Source organism: Strongylocentrotus purpuratus, unplaced genomic scaffold (genome assembly GCF_000002235.5).
Source record: "Strongylocentrotus purpuratus isolate Spur 01 unplaced genomic scaffold, Spur_5.0 spur5_scaffold_15, whole genome shotgun sequence".
NCBI classification, from domain to species: Eukaryota; Metazoa; Echinodermata; class Echinoidea; order Camarodonta; family Strongylocentrotidae; genus Strongylocentrotus; species Strongylocentrotus purpuratus.
This window is the reverse complement of record NW_022145600.1, coordinates 24,804,975-24,829,690: the sequence shown is the minus strand read 5'-3', so window position 1 is coordinate 24,829,690 and position 24,716 is coordinate 24,804,975. Positions and strand designations below refer to the sequence as shown.

The window sequence follows — 24,716 nt, the reverse complement described above, 5'->3', positions numbered from 1 at the left end:
TATTTTTTAGTTAACATGTTTTAATCAATTATTTCTTCAAAATACATGAGGTGTAAAAAAAATGGAATTACGATAGAATGATAGAATGCCATAAATGGTTTAAAAGCATTTTTTTCAGCACAATCAAGTCAATATCTATTCGTTTTATGTATATGTAATTGTATGTACTACATCATCGACCTCTCACCATTACTTCCACACAGTTTCTTTTACAATTAATGCAGTCACATGATAGATACTCAGCTGAATTCTAAGAGAAAACCCTTCAAGAGAGAATGGCCATCATCAATTTATGTGTGATTTCATTACAAAACATAAATCTACTATAAATATCACACATTCCCATTATTCATGTAATATAAAAATAGAGATTACTTTAGATTTCTTGACATAGTTATGAAAATAAGTAATCAATTTTTGTTTTCTCAGCAGTCAATGTCACATTAAAAAGACCCTTCAAGTTGGCTTTCTAGTCACCTTTTACAATATATTTTTTAAAACAAATAATCCATCTCAATCACATATCATATCAATCTAATAATCATAAACATTCACTTTCCAGTCATGAATGCTTTTATATCCTAAGACTGTGAAAAACTGAGATACACACATCAACCATTGATCAAATTATTTGACCAATATGTGATGAGAAAATTGGACGTGGGTTGTTCGTTTCATAAGAGGGATACACCAAGAACACTTGCAAAGTCAAGTATTTATGCTTGACGACTTTCGTACGCTGGGTTTCTTTCATTGATGACATCTCCTTGTCTTTCAACCATGTCTGTAAAAGTACTTAATCAAGAAAATAGCAAGATATGTTATTTTGTACCTTGAGAGGATAATTACGTCGCAGTCGACATACTTGTACAGTAACGTGATAGCACATGTGATCAGTTACGCAGTCCTTCTCCGTGCCCACATGTTTTGCCATATAGTATCTCAAACACTCTTATACAAGTATTTCAATTTAAAATTATAAGAAATAAATTGAAATTGCTTGGAGCAAAATTTAAGAGGTTGAATTCAGATAAAGGTAAAAAATAAAATTAGTACCTTTCTTGGTTATTTTTTAAAAATTCCTATGCGGATGCACATGTGATCAGTTACGCAGTCCTTCTTCGTGCCCACATGTTTTTCCATACAGTATCTCAGGCACTCTTATACAAGTACTTCAATCTAAAATTACCGGTATAAGAAATCAATAGAATTTGCTTGGAACACAACATTTTCTTCATTGTTAAATTTCTTTCTTTTACAACATCTTTACAATAGCAAGATATGTTATTTTGTACCTTGAGAGGATAATTACGTCACAGTCGACATACTTGTACAGCAACGTGAAAGCACAAGTGATCAGTTACGCAGTCCCTCTCCGTGCCCACATGCCATGCCATACAGTATCTCAAGCACTCTTATACAAGTATTTCAATTTAAAATTATAAGAAGTTAATAGAATTTGCTTACACCCAACATATTCTTCAATGTTAAGTTTCTTTTATCCATGAATTCTTGCTTTCTCCAGGCAAAATTTAAGAGGTTGAATTCAGACATGGGTAAAAAGAAAATAAGTACCTTTCTTGTTTCTTTAAAAAATTCCTATGTGGATGAACGTCATAGTATAATTTCAAGTGATGAAGATTGCTCTGGAGTATTGAAGTACCCTTGTATTCTAATAAAGCTTAGGTATTCATGTAGTTAAACGTGTGGAGTCCCGTATACCCATATTCCTGTGCAGTGCTCTAACCATTTTTTAAATTTTCACTAAAATCAATTTTCTATCATTTTGATTGTTTAAAACATCATAATTCACGATTACATTTGTTTACTACATATTTAAACATTCCACATAACTTCTGGATAATTTCTTTTTATCACAAAGCAATTTTTTTCTTGCACGATCAGTATTTAACCACATACCATTATGTTGCCAAGTCATGGATGGTGCAATTGGCCATGCAATTCTAACCTGGCAGTGTTCCAATGATTTTAGCAACACTTTTTTCCGCTGCAACCATCTGTGTTTACAAAATACTTGGTCCCAAATTAGTATTATCATTTTTCTCACGGCTACTCCGCTTCAAATTTCCCTTCACCGATGTTTCATTGCCTGGGTCACCCAGCCCTCTATGTTCTGTCATTACCCATTACAGAGGTATTACTTGAGGATTCAATTATTTAATCCTACCCATTAAATACATAAGTCATGTTCACACAAGAGATTCCATGCACTGAAGTTTAGCACCTAGTTTTTTAAACTTTGAGGTTATCTCGTAGTCAAGGGCCGTGGGGATGCAGTCATTGTTTCAAAACATTAAGTTGAATTGAGGTTATAAAACATGAGCAATTGGGGTTTTTACTTGAAGTTTTCTGCAGTGCATAGAACTTTGAGATTTCACCGGCTTGCACATTTAGATACAAGGAAAGCTTGCTCAACTCGTTTAAAACTTTGAACATTCATTTTTTCGGTCCTGTGTGATTCCATGTCATTTAAAACTTTCAGCCTTCGCAAACTTGAAGTTTAAAACCACGTGTGAACAGAGCTATACATACACTACATCTGCACAGCAGCACAGAGAAAAGCTGCCAACTCCTAAGGACCCACTTGGTAGGGAAAACTGCATGATTGGTGCCTCGTCTGTCGCCCCAGGGGATGGATGCCCTTGAGAACACTGCAGGGGTGTGGAAGAGGGGACCGGAGTTTTGGGGCGGGGTGAATCCTGACAGCTTGCCCCCTAGTTGAACGTGTTTCCCTTGGTCAAGATGATGTTGCCGTAGATTGCAGTCTCCCTGTGTGTAGAGAGAGAGAGAGAGAGAAAGAGAAGACATGGTTATTGGATGGGCATTGTCTGGTTCTAAGGTATGATACAAGGTGTGGCATGGAATGTTGCGGGGTAATGTAGTGAGGTGTGGTATGGTATGGTACTATAAAGTATGCTGTGGTATGGTAAGGTAAAGTACGCCGTGGTATGTTGTGGTGTAGTATGGTGAAGTATGGTGCGGTGAGGTATGGTGTGGTGAGGTATGGTGTGGTGTGGTGTGGTGTGGTGTGGTGTGGTGTGGTGTGGTGTGGTGTGGTGTGGTGTGGTATGGTGAGGTTTGGTGTGGTATGGTGAGGTTTGGTGTGGTATGGTGTGGTGAGGTATGGTGTGGTGTGGTGTGGTGTGGTGTGGTGTGGTGTGGTGAGGTGCGGTGAGGTATGGTGAGGTATGGTGAGGTATGCTGTGTTATGGTGAGGTATGGTGTGGTATGGTATTGTGTGGTACGGTACTGTGAGGTGCAGTATAGTAGGGTATGGTGTGATTGGGTGTGGCATGGTATGGTATTTTTTGGTGTGCTATGGTATGGTATGGTAAGGTATGGTGTGGTAAGGTGTGGTAAGTATGGTGTGGTATAGTGTGGTGTGGCTTGGTTTAACAGTGTGATCTTGTACAGTATGGCATAGTGTATTATGGTATGGCATGATGTGGTAATGTGTGGAGTGGTATAGCATTGGTGTGGTGGTATGGTGTGGTGTGGTAGTGTGGTATCATATCGTCTTGTGAGGTCTGGTATGGTGTGGTATGATATTGCAGTGCACTGTATAAACATTATTGACATCATCAGTACTCTCTTTACAAAATCATATTAAAATCAAAGTTTTAGGCTAATCATACACAGATGATATAAAATACAACAAATTTTTATTCAGTACTCGATCCTCACCCCAAAGGACTGATGATTCCTCTACTAATAACAATAATAAAAACTATAATGAAAATAATCTTTGCTAACACATCTCGATGTTACACCATGTTGCGTTTCCAAAGTCTTGGTTATCTCTGGCAGTCTTGTATCACAACACAGTGCCTTTCAAGGAACAAATCCTACCAGGTACCCACTGAACACCTGGGTTGAGTAAACCAACTACAAACACATTGCCTCGACTGACTAAGGATACACATGTTGCAGGGCTTTGAACCTTAAACTTCCTGAATGAGAGTCAAATGAATAAACCCTATACCCCGAAGCTCTTCCCTTTAATTGAACTTGGCTCTGTCCGCTTACGATCATATGACAAGGGCATTGGCCAAGGAGAAAAACTAGACTTGATAAATAAGAGGCGCTGTGATTGCAAACAATCATTCTTAATCCTCACAATAGTTTCAATTCTACTTCATAATGAAAGCAATCTTTGAGCTCCACTATTCAATCAATCCATTGTACGTCCCTGTCCTAGCTAGCTGGCAAAGGCCAAATCTTTTCCCACCGTCTGCACTTGCTACCGGTACCCCTAATGAAAACATTACCTCATCTATGAAAAAACTTTGGGAAAATAATCCCATTAAATATCCCTTACTTCCATCGGCTAATCTAATTAGATTTCATCTTCTAGGATGTCAATGGGCGAACAAGTGATACTTGTATCTGGGGCGGTCGGGGTAGGGTGGCCCGGCCGCCTTGCCACCCGCTCCCTGCTCCGCCAAACAAAGTGCCATTATGGTGTTGGGTCCGCAAGATGTGAGTAAGGGATTGTGTTGCCTGTCAGTGGGAGGATCGAGGAGTCAAGATGGTTTAGATTTGATGGCGGCGACACTGCCGACGACGACACGCCAGTCGGAACCAAACAAACTTTCGACCCTCCTCCCAGTCAATCACACCCCCTCCTGCGACTGTCACGACAGAGCATGTCCCGCTTTTCAACAGAACAGGGGTAACTTTTCCCCCAGGTCTTTGATCTCTATTCTCTCTCCTCTCTCTCTTTTTCTATCTCCCTCTCTCTCTCTCTCTCTCTCTCTCTCTCTCTTTCTCTCTCTTTCTCTCTCTCTTTCTTTCTCTCTTTATCTTTCTCTTTCTTTCTCTTTTTTTTTCTCTCTTTCTCTGTCTATCTCTTTCCTTTTCTCTCTCTTTCCCTCCCTCTCTCTCTCTCTCTCTCTCTCTCTCTCTCCCTCTCATTACAAAATTGTTTCACAAGTGCCTCCATTCAACCTCTTTCCTGAGCCTGAGGTCCCCTCCTCTTTAAATTGTCTAATTGCTCTCTAAAGGTTCCCCATCACTGTGGTGTATTGTGCGTAGTTTCACTACCAGAACCCACTTTCATAATGATGTCCCAAAATATATTGGAAAAGTTAAAAGTAATGAAAGTCCCTCCTCCCCCATATCTTCAACAGAGTTTGCCCTGCATAGTTTCTCTATCTAAATACACTCCCAATAGCTTTCAAATTGAAATATTAAATTCATCAAGGGAAAGAGGATCCATGTGACGGGATGTGACACAACACATACCAACAGTGTATAATAATAATAATAATAATAGTCATATTTGTATAGCACTTAAAAACTTTGGAAAGTGGTAAATGTAAACAAAAGTCTTGCCAAAGGACTGTTTGGTGACATATCCATTGGACCACGACACCCCTACTGTATTAAAAAATTACTGGCCTACGCAATTTTATAAAGCAAACAAAAGGCAAAGAATGGATTACCACATTATTCATTCTCAATTTACATGAATTTCTTAAGTTTTGTTTGAATTGTTCATGATGGAAAAGGGTTGATGCAAAAGACTAATCCAGAAGGCAACAGGAGCTTCCTTTATGTACACCCCAAAGGCATGTTGTGATATGTCACTTACTCCTGTAATTACAAACAATAACTTGCACACTACAGCGGGGTCATGCAAGGTCAGTCAGGGTCAGGGGTCAAGTCCCATTAACTCCCTCTCCCCCCTTCCTCCCCCAGGCTATGATACTGCAATTCAAGACAGGTCTTTGTACTGTGATCTCTTTTCAATCGTGACGTTGGCTTTGAGGTTGACTCCAACCAAAAGGCATCTATTACGATGACCCCATTTTAAAAGTTGAAGTCTTAGGGACTAACCTAAATGTTTTGTTGATAACCATACAGTTAACAGAGCACAGACAGAGATTCTGAACAGCATGATTGAAGAGTCAGAGAGAGAGAGAGAGAGAGAGAGCGAGAGAGCGAGAGAGAAAGAGAATAAAAGTTGAAGATGAAAGGGAAAAAAGGACATAAAAACTCAACTTTTCAGAATTGCTTTCCAGTAGATCTAGATCTACTCGTATTTTCTTACTTATCTAATGCTATGGTCACATTACCCAAAAGTAGCCTGCTCGGCGGCCGAGCGGCGAGTTTTCAACCAATTCTGCCTGGCGGCTGCCCGGCCACCGAGCGGCGGCCGCCCAGGCACCGCTCGATTTTTTGGCATCGCTCGGTCGCTGCTGAAGTTTTAGCGCGGAGTTAAAATTTGGGCGGCGCCTGCTCACTGGGCGGTCGCTGCCCGGGCACCGATCTAATTGCTGGGCGATGCCTAAATTTCAGCAGTGACCGAGCAGGCTACTAATCGGTCGGTCGCCGCTCTGATTTGTGACCATAGCTTTACTATTGTATATTATGAAAACTCTATATCTTTGTAATTTGTTGTTATCATTATTATTATTAACAAGTACCAGTAAGAGAAATAAAGACAGAAAGAGGGGAAAGATAGAAAGAAGGAAAGAGAGAGAGAGAGAGAGAGAAAAGGTCATAAACATAAACATTATTATTGTTATTATTAAGAAGTAAGATGATATAAAGAAAGAGAAGATACAAAGAAAGAGAGATTAAGAGAAAGAAAGAAAGAAAGAGAGAGAAAGATAGAAAGAAGGAGAGAGAGAGAGAGAGAGAGAAAGGAAGAGAAAGATGTATATAACCTAAATGGGGGAAAAGGGCAGGGAATAGAAAAAAATAAAACAGAAATTTAAACATGGAAAGTTTGAAACACAGAGTTAGGCAGAGAAAATACATGTCATCACAAGTACCTCTTAAAAATCTCAAAATTTTCCATCACACCTACTTTTTCCATCATGCTATTTCAAAACACGGGAATCTGCCAACCAAATGTTTGCGTCGCTAAACGGCTAATCACCACGGTTCCCCGCATAAGTCAAATTGGCAATGCATGTACCCTGCTGTGGTCAGGGTGGGAGATGGAGGTTTGCTCAATTCTAACCTCCAGGATTATGAGATTTGATGTGGAACAGAGCCATACTATTGCATCAGGTAGCAATTGTTTCAGGATATATCACATTAAGGGAAAATACCTGTAGTAAGCCATAGTACTTACGAGTTACGAGGGAGATGACTTTCAGCATGTCCCCAAACTTTTGACATGGACATATAGCTGCATTGTGTGATCAAAAGTCTTAAACTTGTTTCCAAGATCTATCTGTATTTATGTTCTCAATTTGTTTTGTTACCTATTGTAATATTCAGGTATAGATTAATTTGCTAATTGTTTTACATTTTCTTTTGATCTACACCAATGAAATTATTCTAGCCTATATGAGAGTGATCGATACACTAAATGGTCACACTATTTATAGACTGTGCAATAGTTCAATAAATATGAATAATTAAAAATAGAGTATAAAAATAACTTGGGGAAAATGAAATGTATCATAATCATCACATGGGTGGGATGTAATAAAACAAATATGAAAACCATGTATGCAAACATTTAGATTTGGTCGTTTGATTATACCTAATGGTAAATTAACATCTGAAAGCCAAATGTCTGGTCATAAAACTCAATTACGGGACAGATCTGAGATCCGGGATCTGCCCCTGAATTGTAAAGCAGAGGGGGGGGGGGGGGGGTGCGCTGGGATTCAATCGATTGTTTGGTAATCAGAAGAAAATACAAAAAAAATATTAAATTTTATCTGTATCACATTCTTCTGGTGCAAGGGGTAACGTTTTGTCATGGTTATGCACCTGGAATGTGTAAGTTTGGTTTGAAAGATGGGCACCGGCTGAATGCCCCCCCCCCCACCCCTACTCCCACCTCCTCCATTAAAACAAAAATTCCCTGAACAATTCATACTTCATACTATTTACCACATCCTTTTCAATCTCTTCATCCATAATCAACTGACCATTTGCATTTTACTCTTCAAAGAATCGACTTAAATATAAACATTTGGACTCGTAAGAATTAGGCGACCATTGAAACCTAGAAGTTGTTTTTTACTCCACAATGAATTGACTACAAATATAAACATTTGGACTCGTAACAATTAACAGGTCATTGAAACCCAGAAGTTATTTTTAATCTACAATGAATAGACTAAAATTGAAACATTTAAACTCATAAAAAAGTAAGCGACAATTAAAACCCTGCAGTTAATCATGTGAAAAACCAGGAAAAAAAGGAGTAGAGATAGGGGAGAAAAAAAGAAAGAAAAGGAAAAGGAAAAGGAAAGAAAATCAAAAAAGGGGGAAAAGAACAGGAATAGGATAAAAACATAAGCAAGAGATGAATTAAAGATTCCCATACATTGGTCATTAAACCCAGAAGTTATTTTTAATCTGCAATGAATAGACTAAGAATTTAAAAATTTGAACCCATAAAAAAAGTAAGCGCCAATCAAAACCCAAAAGTTAATCATGTGAAAAACCACATTCTCCACAACTACTTTTATAGTTGTTGCATTCACCCTGTTCTATTGTTGTACAATGGAGCATGGTCCTTCTATGCTTGTTTACATATAAACATAATTGCAGACATGAACTGCATATAAGATTTCCCTTTTTTACTTCAGTACAGATATGACTTATTGTTTACTGTTACAATTGCTTAATATCGAAAGTCATATCTAAGCAATGTTGTTGTTGTTGTTGTTGTTTTTTGTTTTTTGTTTTTTGGGGGGAAAGGGGATGGTCGGATTGTATCTTTTACAGAGAGAGAGTGTGTGTGAGAGAGAGAGAGAGAGAGGGGGGGGGGAGGAGAGAAAGAGAGAGAGAGAGAGAAGGAGTGTGTGTGTGTGTGTGTGTGAGAGAGAGAGAGAGACAGAGAGGAGAGAGAGAGAGAGAGAGAGAGCGAGAGCACAACAACTTAGTACATAAAATGAATTAACAGAAACTAAATATACAATTACATATCAAACATATATAACAAAACAAAAACAAGAAATAAATTTTCAAACATCTGTCCCTATCTTCTAATTTGAGTCATGACATGTCAAAAATATTACATTCAGATGTTGATAGTACTTCCTTGTCAAACACAACGTCATTTCTCCATGGCCTCCATTCACAAAAAAAAAGACCACAAATCTTACATTTTGGGTTTCATGTTGGGTTAATTATGGCATTACTCATATCTTTCCCAATTTGAATCTGAGGAAACCCCTTTCTTTGTCCCATTCCATAATCATATTTGGGCAGATAATGATGATGAACTAATAATTCAGGTAGTGCTGGGCTAGCTGTCATTGTGCTTTGGATGAGTCAGAGATAAATCGGACAGGATGATACAAGTGTTTACCTAACATTCCTATACACTTGACAGTTCATACAATAGACGTTTAAGGGTTAGAATAATAAATGGGCCGCAGCTGACGAGGAAAACCACAAACTGGAGACAAAGAATAGCAAAAGTCATAAAATCCTCAATTTTCGATAACTTCCTAAGCATGTGATTTTGGGGCATGATTCATGGAGTGAATTTTGGGTCAATAGAGAGAGAAAAACCTGTACAAACTGGACTATCCCAAGGTCAGTATTGCACAATGTCATTTTCACCTCAGCGTTAATATTAGTGATACAGCTGTGTATTAAACCAGTTGGATATAGTATGAAATCATTTACTGTAACTTTAAAAATGTCTGCTGATGTAAAAGCCTTTTCTGCTCTCTCAATGTAATTTATATTAAATGGGACACATTGAATTCATGGGATAATGCTCTGAATTTCTCTTGAAGGAAAGAAAGTTTCATCTGCTGAATATTCTGAATACCATACGAAAGTTCCTTGACAATACATTTACACCAACATTTTATCTATTTATAAAGTTTTCTTGTACTTTTGGCATAAAAGTTTACAACTTCACAGGTCCCTGCGAAAAACATATTCTTTACAACATTGAGCTCTTAGCCTACGTGTATATGTACATGTAACTCTTTAATCACAGACACAGTATCATAAACAAACACTTCAAGTACTTGCAGCGCCTATTTACCACCGATAGATAATAGTATAAAATTGATTGTATACATGTTCATAAAGAAAGAAAAAGAAAGATGAAACCATCATCTTATCAGTTTAGAGCATTGCATCAAACCGCAAGCAATGATTGTAAAGCAAAGTATCGATGGCTGGACACTATCAAACAATGGGACCCCCAAATGCCCCCCCCCCCCCCCCCCGAAAAAAAAATAATCTTAATCAGAGCCAGGCATACAAAACCATTATAGAAACTGCACTCTGGATCCCATTTGAAATTTTTCATGTGGAGCCCTAATCCTGACCTATTCACTTTACGATGAAATGAAACTCCTCTATATACTACTAAAGAGTCAAATTCTGAGAATAAAGTGACATTCACGGCGACCCTTTTCATTACGTTTTCTCGGTTAACCCATGTATCAAGATGGGACCCCTTAATGAATGAAGCTAACAGGACGGTGATGACCGGCTTCTATTTATACTCCACTCTGGAACTAGCACCCCTTTCATACTCAAATTATCAGTTGTCCACTCAATTATTCACCAGGAAAGAAATCTATGGGTATTTAGAGGTGGACTCTTATCCTGATTAATTTTTCTCTACCAACCTAGTTTCAGACTACAGAAACTACTGCAATAAAACTCAGAAACATCTGTGCACATGAACTGTTCTGCAAACTTTGCAATTTGTTTAAATTTCGTGAAAATTTCATATTTTAGAAATAAGTGAATCACAAGTGACACTGGTTTATCAGTTTTGGATAATTTTGACTCAAATTTGAAGCAGTGTTTTCATCAGGGGCAGATTTCATACTACAGAATTTCAATGGGTGCACCTGGGTCATATGCTACTGAATTTCATCAAGTGTGAAAGTGGTATCGCAAGTAAAATTTGGTGTAAAATAGATGATGACAGTCTTTTGCCAAAACACTTCAGATTTCGATACCGGTTTCAGAGAAAAAGTCATCCTAAAAACTTAAAGAAGTAATACAATAACCATAGAAGGTAACAGGTAAGCAGTGAAAGCTAAATATGGCTACAGTAACAAGTGGATTGTTCTCAATAACCAATATATTGAAATTTTCGCAGAAATGATCTCAGCATTTATGTAAGTAAAAAAAATTAAAACGGGGAGAGGAGAGTGAGAGGGCGTGAGAGCAAAAAGAGAAAGAGAGAGAGAGAGAAGAGAGAGAGAGAGAAAGAGAGAGAGAGAGAAAGAGGAGGGTGGGGGGAATAAGAAAAAGGATAAGGATAAAGATAAGAGAGGCAGATAGAGTGGAAGAGAGAGAGAGAGAAAGTAAAATAGAGGAGTTGGATGGAAGGAAGAAGTAATAGATGGAAGAGGAGAAGGAGGAAGACAAAGAATAAGAAATATAAAGAGGCGGAGGAGCAGAGGGTAAAGAGAGAAAGAGGAAGAGTATAGGTATGAGAGAGAGAAAAAACAAAGAAAGAAAGAAAGAAAGAAAGAAAGAAAGAAAGAGGAGTATAGATAGGGGAGAAAAAAAGAAAGAAAGGGAAGAGGAAAAGGAAAGAGAGGAAAAGGAAAAAAAAGGAAAGAAAGGAAAAGTAAAGAAGGAGGAAGAGGGAAAAAGAACAGGAACAGGACAAAACCTTGAGCAAGATATGAATTAAAGATTCCCATACACATTACCGGTACATAAAAAGCCAAATAACAACCCTTTCCTTCACATCATCATTATTTCAATTAATCCCCTGATGTTCCATGTTTACAAACTTGATAGCAGCTAGTGCTTTCCCACTGAAGAAAGTTTTGCAGTTCTGCAACGAACTAGAACTTGCGTCATCCACAAACGATAAGCGTGAGTAGGCAGGATTGATGAAGAAAGCCGGTGACCCACAAATGTCATGGGGTGTTGGTTAACCTTATACACAGGTCTGCCAAAGTTATGGAATACTGTATGCTAGCTTGCTCTGTGACATGGTTTTACCCAAAGAGGTCACATCCACTTGCCAAAGTAGAAGGGGGAGGGGGTGGCACAACCAGCACATGCCCCCCCCCTTTTAAACCCAAGGGGTATACCTGAAGTACATTACACCAAAAATGTCCTCTCTTTTTGAAAAAGTGGTGACCCATTATTGTGTGCTTGTCAGAAATTTCTTTCTGAATTTTCCCCCTCTTTCTTTTCTTCAAAATTCTGGATCCGCCACTTGACACATTTCCTCATTTGTAATACTGATGGAATACCAGTCACATTAATTATCCCAGAAGCATGCACTTGGGTTGATGATTTAATTGTATTGCTGTTTAAGCTTCTGTACAGTTTTGGCATATATACTGTAAGCCCCCTAAAAACTTTTTGTTGGATTTCTTTGAATTTAATTGATAGATAGCAGTCTATACTACCACAAGCTATAATACAGCACAATTTATGGTTTGTTTCACTTCTTAATGACATAAAGGGAGATAACTGAACTTAATCTAGAGACCTGTTTAATGAGCTCTAGTAAGTTCTTTCAAATCTTCACGATAGGCCCATTTACAATGCAGAAAAAACAATTTGAATTTGTTTTTTAAACTACCATTTACAAATCTGGAAAAAAACAACAACATGAAAACCATCAGTGTCTGATAATTCAGGAGGGGAGGGGGGGGGGGGGGTAAGAGGTAAGATGGAGCTGAGCATTTAGACCATTCAAGACTCATTTACCTGCATTGCCAGGCGTTTAGTAGGTGATCACATAATAATTGTATCAATCTTTCACATACCTTGGGTGTTTAAAAGGGCTGATTAAAAGTACTTAGCTAGCTAATCAAAGTTATAGGCTGCTCAAGACTTCAAAGTTGGTGTTCTAGAGATCGAAGCTCTTCAAACTTTGGGCACAGGCATAAAAGGAGTCAGACAGCTTCGCATAAAAAATGCAGAATACATCAGCGAGATATGATGAGACAAGTAGGAACGTCAGAAGGAGGAATTCGTGGGCTAATCCCGATAAACTGTTGTAAGAGCGTTCTGATCCACGCCGGTACTTCACAGCCCTTAGGATACATGTAATATGTATGTTATACTGCCACAATCTGCAAAGCTATTAGTATTAGACAATCTGTGGGGGTGATATCTGACAAGGAGTCGATAAGAAAAGTACTTTTCATCCGTTGCTCTTTCAAAATTCACAATATCCAGAACAAGCATTTGACAAGTGACAACTAACCAGAGAGAAAGGATAATCAACAACACATATAATCTTGGGCGTTCTCATGACTGCCCTTTAGCAGTTTCATTCAACCCGTGATAGAGTATTCTAATAGCAATGTTCATACGGCATCGTCATAGTTTAAACATTTTAATCTCCACTCTGACCACTGTTCAACTTTGTCTTTAAACTATTCCAAGTGATATATGTAGGCCTAGTATGCACATAAACATATTGACAGCATTGTTGTAGCATGACAGCAACTGAAACAGTAGATATTCTGGAAATTACACGACAAAGAAAAAAGAAAGAGAAAGAAAAGGAAAGCATTTCTTTTTTTCCGTTGGAAGATTATGCCCTGTTCAAACATGTCATGGAAAACCCCAATACATGTGTTAACTGAAGTTAAAATCATTATCATCATCATCTTTATCCTCATCCTCAATCATCATCATCGTCATCTTATTATTATCATTTATTTATCTTTTTACCATTATCATCTCTATTAGTATCATTTTGATTATCTTCATGATTAATGTATATACATATTTTATACCATTATCATAATTATCAATATCATCATCATCACTGTTAAATAATTATCATTATTACCATAATTATCATCATTAACTATCATTATAATTCATTATTACGTGTGTGTGTGTGTGTGTGTGTGTGTGTAATTGGGTTTTTACAGACGTGTATCAATCAATAAATCAGAGATGATTATTTACGCCTGGGGACCGACCTTTAACGTCACCATCCAAAAGACGTAAAGACAAATATATTATGCTTAGTAAATGTAAGTACCGGTATGCTTAGGCCTTAGGGGCCTTAATTTGAACAGTTACTTCTTTCGCGTCCATCTCCAATCAATTTACAAGTAAAATATGTTTACTTTGCAATGGCAGTTAATTTTTTTTTTTTTACGGTAGCTTCCAGCATCCTATAAGAATGAGGCATCACAGATGTGGGTCATGACGTCATTCACTGAAGCAGGCCCGGTCTCATATCAATCCTTTTTATCAACTTCTTGTTTACTCCCTGTCAAGATTCAAGTTGAACAGCTAGGAGAATGTTGAAAAACTGTTTACAAACAAACTCTTATACTGCTAAAGATCCGGGGTTAAAAGTAATGGGAACAGTGAGTGAAATGCCCTTTTTCTCTGCCTCGATCCACCCCACCTAGCTCCACCCCAACCAACACACAAACACATACATGTACATTCCAGCTCTACCGTACTGAAGAAAATCTTTGCTTGGTAAGTCATGGCTCATATCTGTTACATTTACTGAAATTCTTTGCTTTATTCATCAAGATCTGGGTCAAAAAATAAGGATGTTGAAATAAGCACCCCACAAGCATGCATATTCTCACTGGTACATGGGCATTATGTCTTAGATACTGAGGAAAAAATGTGCATGTAACTGGAAAGTAGAGGCACATATCTGTTAAGAGTTCCTGAAATTCTTCCTGGTTTTGTGCCCATTGTATTGTATCAAGCACATTTCTCCAGTTGAATTTGGAGCATTGCTTCAGGAAAAAGTAATTACAAACAAAAAAACAAAAATCATACATAGTTGAAGTTGTCGCTACACAGCTTAATTTACAGGGGGAAAAAAACTAAGAAAAATATGATTCTTTTTTTTTTTTAAATAAAGCAATTTTTTAAAGATTAACATTTGCTGGAATTATATGTAGAAAGTACCAGTTCCCCAAATTTGCTTGTACCCTATGCGCCACCCCTACTATAAACAAAAAAACACCCTCAAAAGGTCCTGAAATATCAGTAGGGTCTGCGTCAATCAGACTATCATTTTTACACACGCAGATCATATTACAACCAATATGACCTTGAAGATAATCCTAAGATGAAGGTCAAATAGAATAGTGTGGATTAAGAGGGCTACTGTACTAATCCCAGTGCGTAAGGGCGCACACACCAGCCTAATCCCTCTTTAATCCTCCTATTTGATTGGAACATCAGTGAAATTATAACGAAGGTAGGGTAGAAAAAGGCTGCAACCTTTCGAATAATCATCCATTCAGAAATGTCAATTACAAAACGTTCTTCCGCTCATTCAGAATTCAATTTCAAACCATATTGCTATTTTTGCTATCTGTTTATGTTATTCACTGAGTGATCGTAAAATTGTGAAAATCCTCTTTGTCGAAAATACAATTGTATCATTAATCCTCCAGGATGATTATAAAAAGTTACATTTTCACATTAATAAACATTAGTATTATGCCTCGACAAGTTTCACATTTTGCAAATTATCGACAATATACCACAACATCTCCTCCATAACATTCATTAAAGAGAAAACATATCAATAACAATACATGATCTATATATATATATATATATATATATATATATATATATATATTGTTAAAAAGATATAAAATCATTCCCATGATTGAACGAGACAGTAGGCCTGTCTTCATCAGCTCGAGTTGGAGAAATTGTCCGCTATTTCTATTTCGGGAAATCTGCCAGAAATTACAAATCACGTCTTCATCAGCTCAAGTTTTTTTGAGCTTGAGAAATGTTCAATGTTCAATGTTCGCGGCTCTATTCGGGCTGTTGAAGACGGACCAGACAAATAGTGGGCTATTTTGCTAACTGGCCAAGATATCTTGAGAAGATTTCCTGAGCAAATGGCCCGCTATTTGCGTCTTCACTTGCCAAATAGCACGCTATTGCATGATTGGGCTAATTACTCAATCAGAAATAGCAGGCTATTTGGCCAACTCGAGCAGATGAGGACAGGCCCAGTGAAACATTTAAGATTTCAAGAGCACTAGGGAAAATCAAAATAGCAAGGCCCCCACCGACGGTTACTCACACTCGGAGTTGGCTTGTCAATCATTTAGATTTTACAAGTTTTAATTTTTATATCAAATTCTATTGCAAATTCTATCAAATTCGAATCGCAGTCCAATATAGTGCGTGGTTGGCTTTATGTGGTTGGGAAATATTTAAATCTTAATGGAAAAATAGCTTTCAAAAATATCCGAAGGGAAAGTGTTGCTTTCATTGTCAATAATGATTTGCTGAAAATATTGGTCATGTATTTTCAGTTAATGCTGCCCTCTTTGTTAATTATTTCGGAAGGGTACGATGGACTTACACATTGATTTTCTACATGTCATAATTAATACATGTTATTAATAGTGGTCTGGATACTCTATTCACAATTGTCGGAGTATACCAAGAAAAGAGAATCCATTTTGCGCAAAATGAAGATACACAAATTTAATACAGACAATCCCCATTATCTACATGCATCTCAAAAGAAACTATGTATTCAGCATTTAAAAAAAAATATATACACTAAATCAACATATTCTTGTTTACTAGTATCCTAAAATATGACCCCTACTCGAAAAATAATTTTTCAAATTATCACTAATGAATAAAACAAGAATTTTGCTCCCCCCCTTCCCCCCCCCCCCCCCCCCCCCCCCCCCATTTATCAGGACTTCATCAGTAACTTTAATACGAAATGCTTGCACTCAAGAATAGTGTACTTATTTTTAAACTTCTATTTTGAGATTTTTTTTCCAGGTAGTTTTTATTTTCATTTATAAACGATGTGGACCGATTCTGCATCATGTCCGGGAATAACTTAAGAATAAAGAGATGCCTTTAAGAGTAATGTAAGAGAAAGAGTAACATTATTTACGACACTTCATTGAGATTTCCCCAGCGGGTAATTGCCCTTTACACACAGTCTACTGCGCACTGTGGCCATAAGTCCCCTAGGGATACCAACCACGCACACAACACGGCAAAACACCCATCGGAGATTGGAAGCAGAGTGGGGCATTGTAAATAATATCCCCCTAAAAGACGATGCCCAACCACCCCATCCCCCACCCTCGACTTTCCCCAGACCACAGTCGTCGCATCGGGATTGGAACCGCAGAGCGGGCAGAAGCAGAGATTGAATAACAAATGCTGAGCCTAGCACAATCGAGATCAAAATGATCCATTCAACTTCATGAAATGATAATTTTTGCTGTTTGTTTGGTTACGCTGTCAAGAACATAAAAATATCTACGTATCTAGAATTATGAGAAACGGTAGAAAAAGCATGGTGGTATTTTCATTTTTCAGTACAATATGAATATTTTTCATATCACAAAAGGGAAAGATTTTCAATACTGTCAATGCATCATCTGCCAATATCCATGCTTTACTTTATCAGTAAGTACAAACAAATTAAAGGGAAATCCAACCTTGATAGCAAACTTCTCTATTAAAAGAAAGCAGACAAATCAGACAGCGTGTCCACACACAAAACAATTTATCCCGAAACTCTATAACGAAACGTCGTATAAAGAATCATCGTATAAATTTCAGAGTGTCCACACACAAGAAACGTCGTATAAATAATCATCGTAAAAATTCAAGGATGTCCACACACTGAAGAAAGTAATCCTGAAACTCTACAGCGAAATGTTGTATAGGTGCACAGTTTGCTTCTGCGGTCATGAAATGGAAGCAAAAATGAGAGGTCTGGTCTCCTTTCGCTCGAGGTCACGTTAAGCCCCGCCCAGTTAGTTACACTAGTTACACTCCCCCTGTCCACACACAACATTTTCCGTGATTAGGCGTGATTAGGCGTGATTCTTTATTGAGTTTCAGTTCGAAACGATGCCCAAACCTGCGTTTCGTTAGACTAGTTTCGTTATACGACGTATCGTTAGTGAGCGTCCACACACACAATTTCATCGTAAAACTATCGCGAAACGGTATCACTATCACGAAACGGTATAGCTAATCACGGAAAATGTTGTGTGTGGACAGGGGGATTATGTCACATACCATTGAGAAAATTGCTAATTTGAGATTTGCAAAGCTGTAGCGATCTCATATTTCAAACATTCATTACTTCTTATTATTTATCAAATATATTTCAACCTTACCCTATTCAGAACTTCTTAATTTTTATCAGATTTATTTCAAAATTTTCCTATTCATAATTTTTTAAAATTATTTATCAGATATTTCTCAAACTTTCCCTATTCATAACTTCTTATTATTTGTCAGATATATTTCAAACTTTCCCAATTCTGTTTCTCTGATTTTTTTTAATTTTTTATATCACTTGATTTCTTCGGGCAATACATTGGAGTACTGAATAGCCCTTTAGTTGATTGCTTGAAAGTCTCTGGGATCATGTTTAAAGGTACTATGTCCCATTTGCAGGCCAAAAAAATGAAAAGGTTAAATTCCAACTGTATTGGAACGATAATACTAATTTAGAACTTCCCTAAAAAAGGTGGGGCTTGAAAATGTCTTCAAGTGGGAAAATAACGACTATTAGTTGTCGTATCGACTTTAGGGCTATAGAGCCCAAAAGTAATAGTCTTGATTTTCAGACAATTGTACCGAATGGTCATACGTTTTATGCTGCGTAAAGATTCAATCAGTTTAATCTTGGCCATCACAAGAAGTGGGTTATTGATGTAGACAAATGCTCATGTACCCTTTACAACTCTTTTCATGTATGTTATTACCAAAGAACAAAAAAAGCCAGTCAGTCACTCAATAGTGTCTGACAGTGAAGTCTAGCAAGTAAACGGGTTTCCTTGCATAATTTGAATATGAGGACACTGCTAACGTTTAAATTTCACAGATAGGACATACATGACATATTCATAATTCCTGCAAAGTTCTACAGCATTTGAGGTTGGCTGCAAAAGGGACACAGTACCTTTAATGTAATATCCTACACCAAACTTGAACTTATGGAAAATAACCAGTTTGCAGATTTTGGAGCCCCCCCCCCCCCCCCCAAAAAAAAAATTTACTACGAGGTGGGCCACAATTTTACAGCTATTCCACCCTTTCATCACCCTATCTAATTTATTTCTTCCCCCCAGTTTCCGCTCACTTGCTCCTGTTTCGGATCATCTGTTGACTATTCTCTGAAGACTTCCAGAGTACGATGATGATTTATGAAAACTTTCCTTTTTTCCTCCTCATTCTCTAACCCAGAACTACATATTTTTACGATAAAAATTCTGTGGGGTGTATATAACCACCACAGAAGTTTACAATGGCGACCAAAAGAAAGGGTTAAACTAATGTGACCAAACTAATTTTCGATTGAATAAGGTACAATATTGGGAGATACAAAGAAGGTTCAAACACTCCCACATATATATAAAAAAAAAATTAATGACACAAATTGACTGGTAGGTTGTATCATATATACTGTGGTACACCGAAGGGAGTTAACACGTGGCGAGCTGTGGACCAGAGTTATCTCATATTGTACATTCTTCAATACAAAAAAAAAAATATGATTGACTACACCAGTTTTTAAAATGAGTTAAGTAATAATTTTCTTTTTATTAATTACCAAATATTTTCTAACTTATTTTGATATTTCTACTTTTAAATTACACCTTCAAAATTATGCCGTATTGCCATAATGGCATTAGATATGGATGTTCACGCAAAGCTCCTGGCTATCTCAGACAGTAGAATAATCCAATTGCCTTGTAAAGAAAATAAATGATGATAAAATACATCAATCGATTAACTTAGAGTCTAAATGATGAAATACATATAATGACTTTGTGCCCTGAAAGTCACAAATAATCACCCATTGTTGGTTTTGTGCCCTTAATACCATGCAAGTAACAAGTTATACAAAGGTGTCAATTTTAGATTATAGTATTTATGGTTGTAAATACCACACACAGTGAATAATGATGTAATCCCTTAATATCATTATGCCAAGAGATGAGGAGTCCAAAGAAAGAGGGAGACAGATCGAAGAGGGGTAAGGGATAATACTCCTCAATTCTTCCGGTTTAGTTTCCCCTCTCTTTCTTTCATTCTTCCTCAGGGTAAGTTGCCTCTGGGACACACACATTGACGAAACCTCAAGGTATTATAGAGCTCCGTTGGGAGCAGAAACCACAGAGTATTAATAGAGGGATGTAGAGATTTCTACCCTCTTTCACCAGTTCCTTCAACAAAGGGTTCACTTCATAATGCCAGTGGACCAACCCATTTATTGTGCTGGTATTATTTAGCATTAGCCTCCTTTTGCTTTATTAATCCCATCCCATCCCCCGACCAACCCACTTTACAGATTTTTTTTTTTTTTTTTGATTTTTTTTTTTAGGGTCAACAACTTTGTGAAGTTTCTAGTTCTGAACTTTCACTTCGGACAGCATAGCATATCCACTACAAGATTTGGGAATTTGAATTGTAAAACTTCCTGAAAAAATTTGGAAAAAATTATTGGATATATCTGACCTAAAAAGGAGCACCACTAGGCCCATGATTTGAGAATGAAATTGGGCCATACTTGTAATGTAATCAAATTTAATGCACAAATCTTTGTTAAGTGCTTTGTTATAAATGATTTCATTCACCTTTGAACAAATAATTGTATTTCAATGGTGAGAATGTGATTTGTACACATTCTGTGCTGCTAGGTAGGAAAAGCCATAATGTTGTCCTACCTAGCAACAATTAATGTTTGCCATTTGACCAATGCAGTTCTATTTTAAAGAAGTGAATATGAGACAAATCTTAAATGTAAAAGACATCGAAAAAAAAAAAAAAAACATAAATACATTAGACAAAATGAGATTAGAAACAAAGCCAAGCTTAAACATCCGAAGCCTCATCAATTTCATTCATCATGCCTTAAAATTGTCCAAATCAAGAACTACAAATGAGGCATGAGAAGAAAAAAAAAAGGTTTTTCTCTTGGCATTGAGAGGTAGGCTTTAAAAGCAAATGACCCAACCCCTCCCTCTAGTGTATTTTACCATTCACTGCCCACTGGGCCGTTCCAATAATAATTCAATTCCTAACCTTAATGCCCTTTTAAAGTTGACACCAACTAATATGTGGTGTCACTTCTTTGCAAATTGAACTCCAAGATATCAGCATCAGCCTAAATTCTTTTCTCCTAATTTCAAAATGCTAGACAGTTTTTCAATTAAGAGTATACTACAATAAAGTGGGACAGATCAAATACTGATTCACACTCTAATCGTAGCCCATCTAATACGGCCAATGCATGGTATCATTACGCCCACCATTACTTTCAATCCAGCTGCTCACTCGACCCAATTACAATTTTTGATAAATTATTTACAATACGTGCGATATTTCTGAAAAAAGCTGGCTTTACGAACAAAAGAAGTAATTAGGAGAAGTGATTACAACCCATCCAAAAGAGGACCTATGACATTTTCAAAATGTTTATGGTTTAAAGTACTGGCAAGCTGGAGTTCTATAGAGTAGCAATCTTTTCTTATTGTTAGAATTAAGATGCCACTTTATATGTGAAATATGAATACATTTTATAAGTGATCCTTTCTACTTGTAATGTATGTTTGAGGGTTTGTTTTACCGGACTGCTAAGAAAGCATGTGTATGCTTCTAAGTGAAAAACCATGGGACCAACAGCTTTAAAGCCTATCTGAACTAGTTTGGCCAGGAGGGATTAGACCTCTCTGGATGGTCACTGTCCGGTGGTTATCTCATCAAATCAGCTCTCAATTAACCCAAGAAAAAGGGGACCATGGGGGACCAATGGTCACCACTTAGGCATTGTAAGCTATAAGCAGTGCAGTGGGGCTTTAAGTACGAGCTCCGAGGGACTTGACGAATGAGGATCAATGCCTTACCTAGGGCATGAGTACATTGACTTGGGTTTTGAACCAAGGACCTCCCTGTCACCAGACATCTGTTCTACCACCTCAAAGCCATCATAGTATCTCCTGCAATACGGCTGCTGAATTCCAAACTTTAACCATTGACCTAATTACACCATACCCTAACCATAACCTATCCATACATCCCCATAGCAATCTTAACACCAACCCTATATCTTTCATTGAATAAAGCCTGGAGCAAATGTCACAAGAGCATGTACAGTCAACCCTGCTTTAGTGACCACCCGTCTAGAAAGACCACTTTTTATGTTTCCCTTGAAAATGGTTTCTCATTGAAACATGTACTAAAGGAACCTGTCTACAAAGATCACTTTTTTTGTCTCCCTCAATATGGTTTCTCATTGAAACGTGTACTAAAGGAGCCTGTCTACAAAGACCACCTGTCTACAAAGACTACTTTTGTCTTTTTCTTGGGCGGTCGCTATAGACAGGTTTGACTGTATCATGCCATCTCCTAGGTCTACGCATTAATTCTTACCCTGTTGCGATGACTGCGTAAGCTTTCTTGGCCGTGTCATAGAACGCAAACCTCTCTATCGTTCCCATGGATACCTGTTGCATTGTAAGAAACAAAAGAGAAGTTGGATACAATTTTAACAATGTTTATGTAAATATAGTATTTTTAAAAGTGATGACGCAGAAACCAAATTAAAATTTTTTAAAAAATCAAATCAAATCAAATCACATCAAGTTACATTAAATCACATCAAAATCAAATCATATTCAATCGAGTTGAATAAATTCCAAAATCAAATCAAATCAAATCACATCAAGCCACATACAATCAAATCTCATCACATCTCATCAATCACATCACATCATATCGAATCAAATCAAATCACATCAAGTCACATTAAATCACATCAAAATCAAATCATATCAAATCGAGTTGAATAAATTCCAAAATCAAATCAAATCAAATCAAATCACATCAAATCAAATCAAATCATATCAAATCACTTAAATCACATACAATCAAAACTCATCACATCAATCACATCACATCATATCAAATAAAATCAAATCAAAATCAAATCATATCAAATCAAAATCAAAATCAAATCAAATCAAGCACATTACCTGTGAGCCATTGTGTTTGTTCAGTAACTCTTGGTATTCATCCCAAACTGGAGTTTTGACTCCGTTTTCTTTGTCTGATGGGATGACTTCCATTGTCTGAGCCTGAAAGAAAGAAAAAATGAAAATAAAACTTGTTTAATTTAAAATTGTGGTTTATTTAGTTGACTTTCAACCATAAGGTTAAGGGTTCAAATTCCTTGCCCCGGCACTGAAGTCCTTTGGCAATACATGAACATGAATCGGCCATTCCCAACTTAGGTGAATCAGGTACCTGGTATGCTAATTAGCAACACATATGTACACATATTAGGGTAATTAGGGTAATGTAATACATGTATGTACATATATCAGGGTAAAAGATTGTCTGTAAAGGCACTATTATAATTACTTTTAAAATTATTAATGAGGTGATTATTTCCTGCAATTTTGGTTATATTTATCCATAGAACCACTGATCAATGATATAGTAAACCATTTATTAAACACTCCTAATTTTCTGTAATTTGATAATCAACATGGATTTCATGTGACATTTTGCAAAAAGACTGCCGACTGACCTTAATATTTCACTAATTCATGTTCACATCAGTTATTCAAATTCCACATAGATACAGCTCTTTTTATTTGACATGTTAACCTTTGAAGGTTTCTAGTTACATCCAAATGTCCGACCATCGCTCAAATCCTACAGATTGCCATGACCTAATTATCCTTATCCAATACATGCTATTATTGCTCGAGAAATGTTTTCATTTTGCCATTTATTTGTGAATTATTTGTACAAAGTAGTTTCTTAATGTGGATGTGTGACGGGCAGAAGGTCATAAGCACCACAAGAGCATGCCATAAAGCTAGTTAATGGAAACTAGCTTCCAAGGTTTTAATTGCCTTATGAACAGGTAATACCATTGAAAAAAAATCATGACAGGTATTTCTCTCTTTCATAGATTAATATAAAACTGGAAATGGACGGTACCTGTAATTTAAGTAGGTTTGTACCAAATAAGCAATTGTTTTTTAAGTTACTGGCATTTTAATGTAAACAACCTTTTGCTTTAACGTAATAACAACGCCCATGTTAAAAAAAATGGTAAAATGCTCTCATGCCCTACTTTATGGGAAGAGTTGAGAAGTGAGTTCATGCACTCCTAAAATGGCTCCAACAAACAACACAAAATGCAGAAGAAAAAAACCTACTGGGTCAGTCATTTTAGCACATGAACCATCCTGTATCTCGAATAGCTGATTGACATGGCCATTCTAATCTTAATCTTATTCCTATTCTTAGCGGTCAAAATAGACGATGTACAAAATACTTTCGTAGGCAAACAACTTGCCGAGGGACTTTCCCTGTCCTACGTCGTACAAATATATTTTAAAAGTAATTAGCTGACGGTCGGAGATGAAAATAGCAATGCTTTTAACTTGGCATCAGGTCAAAAAGCTACAAAAACAAACACGTTCGTTTATCAGAAGTTTGCAAAACACATATGCCATCCATGGTGAGCATTTGAAGATAGCAGAAGCCTACGACGAGCATCGGAGAGTAAAGGGCAGTGGATTGACGTTACTTACAATCCTACTCCGTCTCACGAGGGATTCGGCTTGCGTGGTGGCTCCCCCATATATACATACTCTTTGCATTGGTTTGACATCTTACAACAATGCTTCAAAACTTACAGAAAATGTCAACAAACATGTTTGTGACAGAATTAACTTATCTATACACACCTGCAAAAACCTGTCATGCCATCGGTCCTAAAACGATAA

The 24,716-nt window shown here is 37.1% G+C and overlaps 1 non-coding gene across 1 annotated transcript; it reads right to left on the bottom strand.

The window, feature by feature from the left end:
* LOC100888310 lies at window positions 1-22,982 on the bottom strand. Its single transcript, XR_004064196.1, has 3 exons — window positions 22,947-22,982; window positions 22,345-22,418; window positions 1-2,790 (listed from the first exon to the last, which is right to left on the bottom strand). It is a non-coding gene; the product is annotated as an uncharacterized LOC100888310 (transcript).
* Between the last annotated feature and the right edge of the window lie 1,734 nt (window positions 22,983-24,716).